General features: G+C 48.2%; 1 pseudogene; it reads right to left on the reverse strand.

Annotated features, from left to right (window-relative positions):
- Nucleotides 1-4,721, reverse strand: part of LOC141201649 (uncharacterized) — a 58,683-nt pseudogene extending 53,962 nt beyond the window's left edge.
- Nucleotides 4,722-6,000: the final 1,279 nt, after the last annotated feature.

Raw genomic sequence — 6,000 nt, forward strand, 5'->3', positions numbered from 1 at the left:
TTAAATTGTTCACTCTTTGTTTCATTGCAGCCATTTGGTAAATTCTAAAAAGTTCATTTTTTTTCTCATTAATGTACACTTTGCACCCCTTCTTGACTGAAAAAAAACAAATGTAGATTTTTTTTGAAATTTATTAAAAAAGAAAAACTGAAATATCACAAGGTCATAAGTATTCAGACCCTTTGCTCAGACACTCATATTTAAATCACATGCTGTCCATTTCCTTGTGATCCTTCTTGAGATGGTTCTACTCCTTCATAGGAGTCCAACTGTGTTTAATTAACCTGATAGGACTTCATTTGGAAAGGCACACACCTGTCTATATAAGACCTCACAGATCACATCAGACCAAATGAGAATCATGAGCTCAAAGGAACTGCCCAAGGAGCTCAGAGACAGAATTGTGGCAAGGCACAGATCTAGCCAAGGTTACAAAAGAATTTCTGCATTACTCAAGGTTCACAGTGGCCTCCATAATCCTTAAATGGAAGAGGTTTGGGACCATCAGAAGCCTTCCTAGACCTGGCCGTTCAGCCAAACTGACCAAATGTGGGAGAAGAGCCTCGGTGAGAGAGGTAAAGAATAACCCCAAAATCACTGTGACTGAGCTCCAGAAATGCAGTAGGGAGATGGGAGAAATTTCCACAAAGTCTGGGGTGCAGAGTGTACTTTAATGAGAAACAAAATGAACTGTTTAGAATTTACCAAATGGCTGCAATGAAACAAAGAGTGAGAAAAATTTAAAGGGGTCTGAATACTTTCCGTACCCACTGTATATAGAATGGAGCCGGTCTACAATAATGTACTGCGTCTGCGCTACTTCTCATGAGCTAGAAGTCCGATAATGTCCATCCCCTAGTGTGCATGTGTTTACACTGAAACGCCAGATAAACTGATTCCCACCGTGCCAGTAGTACCCGGAACTGCGTATGCCCGTAGTTGTGTTACACGCTGAAGCACATCTAGGATCATTCTGAGACTGCGCATGTCCATAAGCATGAGTTCCACGCTGAAGCGCATAATGGATTTGGATTGCATTTCACCAATATAGAAAAGTCCAGTCTCTGAGGTCAGCGTCATGGGAGACTAAAAACAAGTACTGCACATCCTCCCATCATGCAATAGACATGTAGATCTACTTTGTCACTACAAAAAATATGGGATGATGGCCAAAGTATATTCCTAAATGGTCAAATTTGACCCCTATTACACAATTAGAAATACACAAGGAACCCACACTTGTTAGTTACTTAATAGTATAAGTGGGATATAACTGATAAGAAATAATTCTGATATAGAAACTCATATCTCGATGAAGTACAACAATATGTGAACCTCATTCACAGAGAACTGAGTAGCAATGGGTAGAGTATAAAATCCAAAAATGTAATCCAGAATGGGGCTGTATTCACACAAAACAGGCACAGGAAATTTGCTCATTGAGTCCCTTAGGGTCTAGTGAATCCAATCTGGAAATCCACTCACTTTCCTTTTTGAGGATACATCTATTGAGATCACCTCCTCTCACATTGGGTTTAACCACCTCAATGATACAAAAGGAGATGTCTCCGGTTTCAACTCGATGTACACTGTTCATGTGTCTCGCTAATGGGGTGTCCCGACCATGGCATATATCGCCCAGATGCTACCCCACCTTACTCCTAGATTCCCTCTTGACCTTGCCTACATAATCTAGGGGCAGGTGCATGTGGCCATATATACAAGTCCCGAGGTTTTACAGTTGGAATAATCCTTCTGAACAATGGTTTTACCAGTAGAGGAACAAGATTTACATGTCTCATCCAATTACACGTACAATATTCTCCACATCTAAAGAAACCACAGATTCTTCTATCTAGCCAAGTCCCCTTGGTTTTTTATAGACACTATGCACTAAATGGTCCCTAACTGACTGACCAATTCTGAAAGTTATTGTGGGAGTAGATCACACAGCACCCTCAGGTCCGCGTCGGCCACAAGTACATCCTAGTGTTTTCTGAGGATATTAAAGATACCGTTACTCAGTTCCTATTACTCGTGTTATCCCATCTTTTTCTTGCTCTCTTGGTTAGGTATGGAGGATTGTCTGTCTCTCCTGTTTTTCTGCAAACAATCGTGCGGAATCTAAACTGTACTGTGGGTACCTTTTTCCATGAATCTGGTGTTAATGTCTATTGTCTGTATATTAAAATCTGTGACATTAGAACAGTTCCTTCTCAACTGTAAAAATTGGCCCTTGGGTATTCTCTTTTTCAGTGGTGGCTATCCCATTTCAATAGTTTATTAGTGCTTGTAGGTTTATGGTAGATGAGTGTCCCTAGGGTCCCATCTCGTTATTTCTAGATTAGTACATCCAAGAAAGGCAACTGGTAATAATTAAACTCAGATGTAAATCTAAGGCCATCGCTATTGATATTGAGTTCCCTGACAAATGCAAGAAACTGTTCACTCGTCCTTGACCAGATGATAAAAATGTGGTCAATATATCTATACTGTACCCCAATATATGGATGCCATCACTTATGATCATCCCTGAATATTGTGAATTCCTCCCACAAGTCTAGGGATAAGTTAGCATATGAGGGGGCACAGAGGCTCCCCATCGCAGTACCCCTGAGCTGGTGGAAGTACTTCCTGTCAAAAAGAAAGAAGTTATGAGTAATAGCGAATTTTAGAAGATCCTCCATGAAGTCATTATGTCTGCTACACTCTATCGATCTCGATTTCAAGAAATGTCTTACTCCTCTGATACCATCATCATGCAGTAGATTACTGTACAAAGCCTCGATATCTAGTAAGGCCTGCTCCCCTACATGCCTGTATACATGCTCGAGGGTCTACATGTAGGGGAGCAGGCAGAAGGAAACCCATTTTCCAGAAGAATCATTCCAAGTGCAGGACCTCAGGCGACACTGGGGGAACATTATACTGTGTGGGGGCATCATACATACTGCATAAGGGGCATAATGGGGGCATTACACTGTGTGGGGGCATCATACATATTGCATAAGGGGCATAATGGGGGCATTACACTGTGTGGGGGCATCATACATCCTGTATAAGGGGCATAATGGGGGCATTACACTGTGTGGGGGAATCATACATACTGCATAAGGGGCATAATGGGGGCATCATACATACTGCATAAGGGGCATAATGGGGGCATTACACTGTGTGGGGGCATCATACATCCTGCATAAGGGGTATAATGGGGGCATTATACTGAGGGGGCATCATACATACTGCATAAGGGGCATAATGTGGGCATTACATTGTGGGGGCATCATACATACTGCAAAAGGGGCATAATGGGGGCATTACACTGTGGGGGCATCATACATACTGCATAAGGGGTATAATAGGGGCATTACACTGTGTGGAGGCATCATACATACTACATAAGGGGCATAATTGGGGCATTACACTTTGTGGAGGCATCATACATACTGCATAAGGGGCATAATGGGGGCATTATACTGTGTGGGGGCATCATACATCCTGCATAAGGGGCATAATGGGGGCATTACACTGTGGGGGGCATCATACATCCTGCTTAAGGGGCATAATGGGGGCATTACACTGTGTGGGGGCATCATACATACAGCATAAGGGGCATAATGGGGGCATTACACTGTGTGGGGGCATCATACATCCTGCATAAGGGGCATAATGGGGGCATTACACTGTGTGGGGGCATCATACATCCTGCATAAGGGGTATAATGGGGGCATTATACTGAGGGGGCATCATACATACTGCATAAGGGGCATAATGTGGGCATTACATTGTGGGGGCATCATACATACTGCAAAAGGGGCATAATGGGGGCATTACACTGTGGGGGCATCATACATACTGCATAAGGGGTATAATAGGGGCATTACACTGTGTGGAGGCATCATACATACTACATAAGGGGCATAATTGGGGCATTACACTTTGTGGAGGCATCATACATACTGCATAAGGGGCATAATGGGGGCATTATACTGTGTGGGGGCATCATACATCCTGCATAAGGGGCATAATGGGGGCATTACACTGTGGGGGGCATCATACATCCTGCTTAAGGGGCATAATGGGGGCATTACACTGTGTGGGGGCATCATACATACAGCATAAGGGGCATAATGGGGGCATTACACTGTGTGGGGGCATCATACATCCTGCATAAGGGGCATAATGGGGGCATTACACTGTGTGGGGGCATCATACATACTACATAAGGGGCATAATGGGGGCATTACACTGTGGGGCATCATACATCCTGCATAAGGGGCATAATAGGGGCATTACACTGTGTGAGGGCATCATACATACTGTATAAGGGGCATAATGGGGGCATTACACTGTGTGGGGGCATCATACATCCTGCATAAGGGGCATAATGGGGGCATTGCACTGTGTGGGGGGCATCATACATCCTGCATAAGGGGCATAATGGGGGCATTACACTGTGGGGCAGTAAAGGGGTCCTGTACTATGAGAACAATACGTTTCCTCCCTTCCTGTCTCCATAGTTGGGTCGTATGTATCTATTACAGGAAACAGAACAAAAACCTTATGATTCTTATAAAGGGGCAACACAAGACCCCAAAAGTCTCGGTGCTGAAGGGGTTAATGCCCCCTGCGCCCAGTAATGGGGTCTCCACATACCTCCACCTGCAGAGCCGCCACCACATATATTGCTGCTCTGTGCGCACAGGAGCTGTGATGAGGTCACAGGAGGGGAGGAGTCAGGGGTCACATGATCAGGGGCCTCAGTGGATGCAGGACTCTGCTGTGCTGGTTGTCATGGTGCTGGATGAGCTGAAGTTTATGTGTGGGGTCAGGAGGGGTTTACAGTGTGGATGTAGCAGAGCCGCGTGTGTACGAGGTGTACGGAGCAGAGCCGCGTGTGTACGAGGTGTACGGAGCAGAGCCACGCGTGTGTACGAGGTGTACGGAGCGGAGCCGTGTGTGTACGAGGTGTACGGAGCAGAGCCGCGAGTGTACGAGGTGTACGGAGCAGAGCCACGCGTGTGTACGAGGTGTACGGAGCGGAGCCGCGTGTGTACGAGGTGTACGGAGCAGAGCCGCGTGTGTACGAGGTGTACGGAGCAGAGCCACGCGTGTGTACGAGGTGTACGGAGCAGAGCCGTGTGTGTACGAGGTGTACGGAGCGGAGCCGCGTGTGAACGAGGTGTACGGAGCAGAGCCGCGTGTGTACGAGGTGTACGGAGCGGAGCCGCGTGTGTACGAGGTGTACGGAGCGGAGCCGCTCGTGTAAGAGGTGTACGGAGCGGAGCCGCTCGTGTAAGAGGTGTACGGAGCGGAGCCACGTGTGAACGAGGTGTACGGAGCAGAGCCGCGTGTGTACGAGGTGTACGGAGCGGAGCCGCGTGTGTACGAGGTGTACGGAGCGGAGCCGCGTGTGTACGAGGTGTACGGAGCGGAGCCGTGTGTATGGAGTCGCACGTGTACGAGGCGTACGGAGCGGAGCCGCACGTGTACGAGGCGTACGGAGCGGAGCCCCGCGTTTACGAGGCGTACGGAGCGGAGCCGCGCGTGTACGAGGCGTACGGAGCGGAGCCGCGCGTGTACGAGGCGTACGGAGCGGAGCCGCGCGTGTTTGAGGCGTACGGGGCAGAGCCGCGCGTGTACAAGGTGTACGGAGCAGAGCCGCATGTGTACGAGGTGTACGGAGCAGAGCCGCATGTGTACGAGGTGTACGGAGCGGAGCCGCATGTGTACGAGGTGTACGGAGCGGAGCCGCGTGTGTACGAGGTGTACGGAGCGGAGCCGTGTGTATGGAGTCGCATGTGTACGAGGCGTATGGAGCGGAACACCGCGTTTACGAGGCGTACGGAGCGGAGCCGCGCGTGTTTGAGGCGTACGGGGCAGAGCCGCGCGTGTACGAGGTGTACGGAGCAGAGCCGCATGTGTACGAGGTGTACGGAGCAGAGCCGCATGTGTGCGAGGTGTACGGAGCGGAGCCGCATGTGTACGAGGTGTACGGCG

The sequence above is a fragment of the Phyllobates terribilis genome, unplaced genomic scaffold, assembly GCF_046119375.1.
Source record: "Phyllobates terribilis strain yellow unplaced genomic scaffold, ASM4611937v1 Scaffold_120__1_contigs__length_5212024, whole genome shotgun sequence".
NCBI classification, from domain to species: domain Eukaryota; kingdom Metazoa; phylum Chordata; class Amphibia; order Anura; family Dendrobatidae; genus Phyllobates; species Phyllobates terribilis.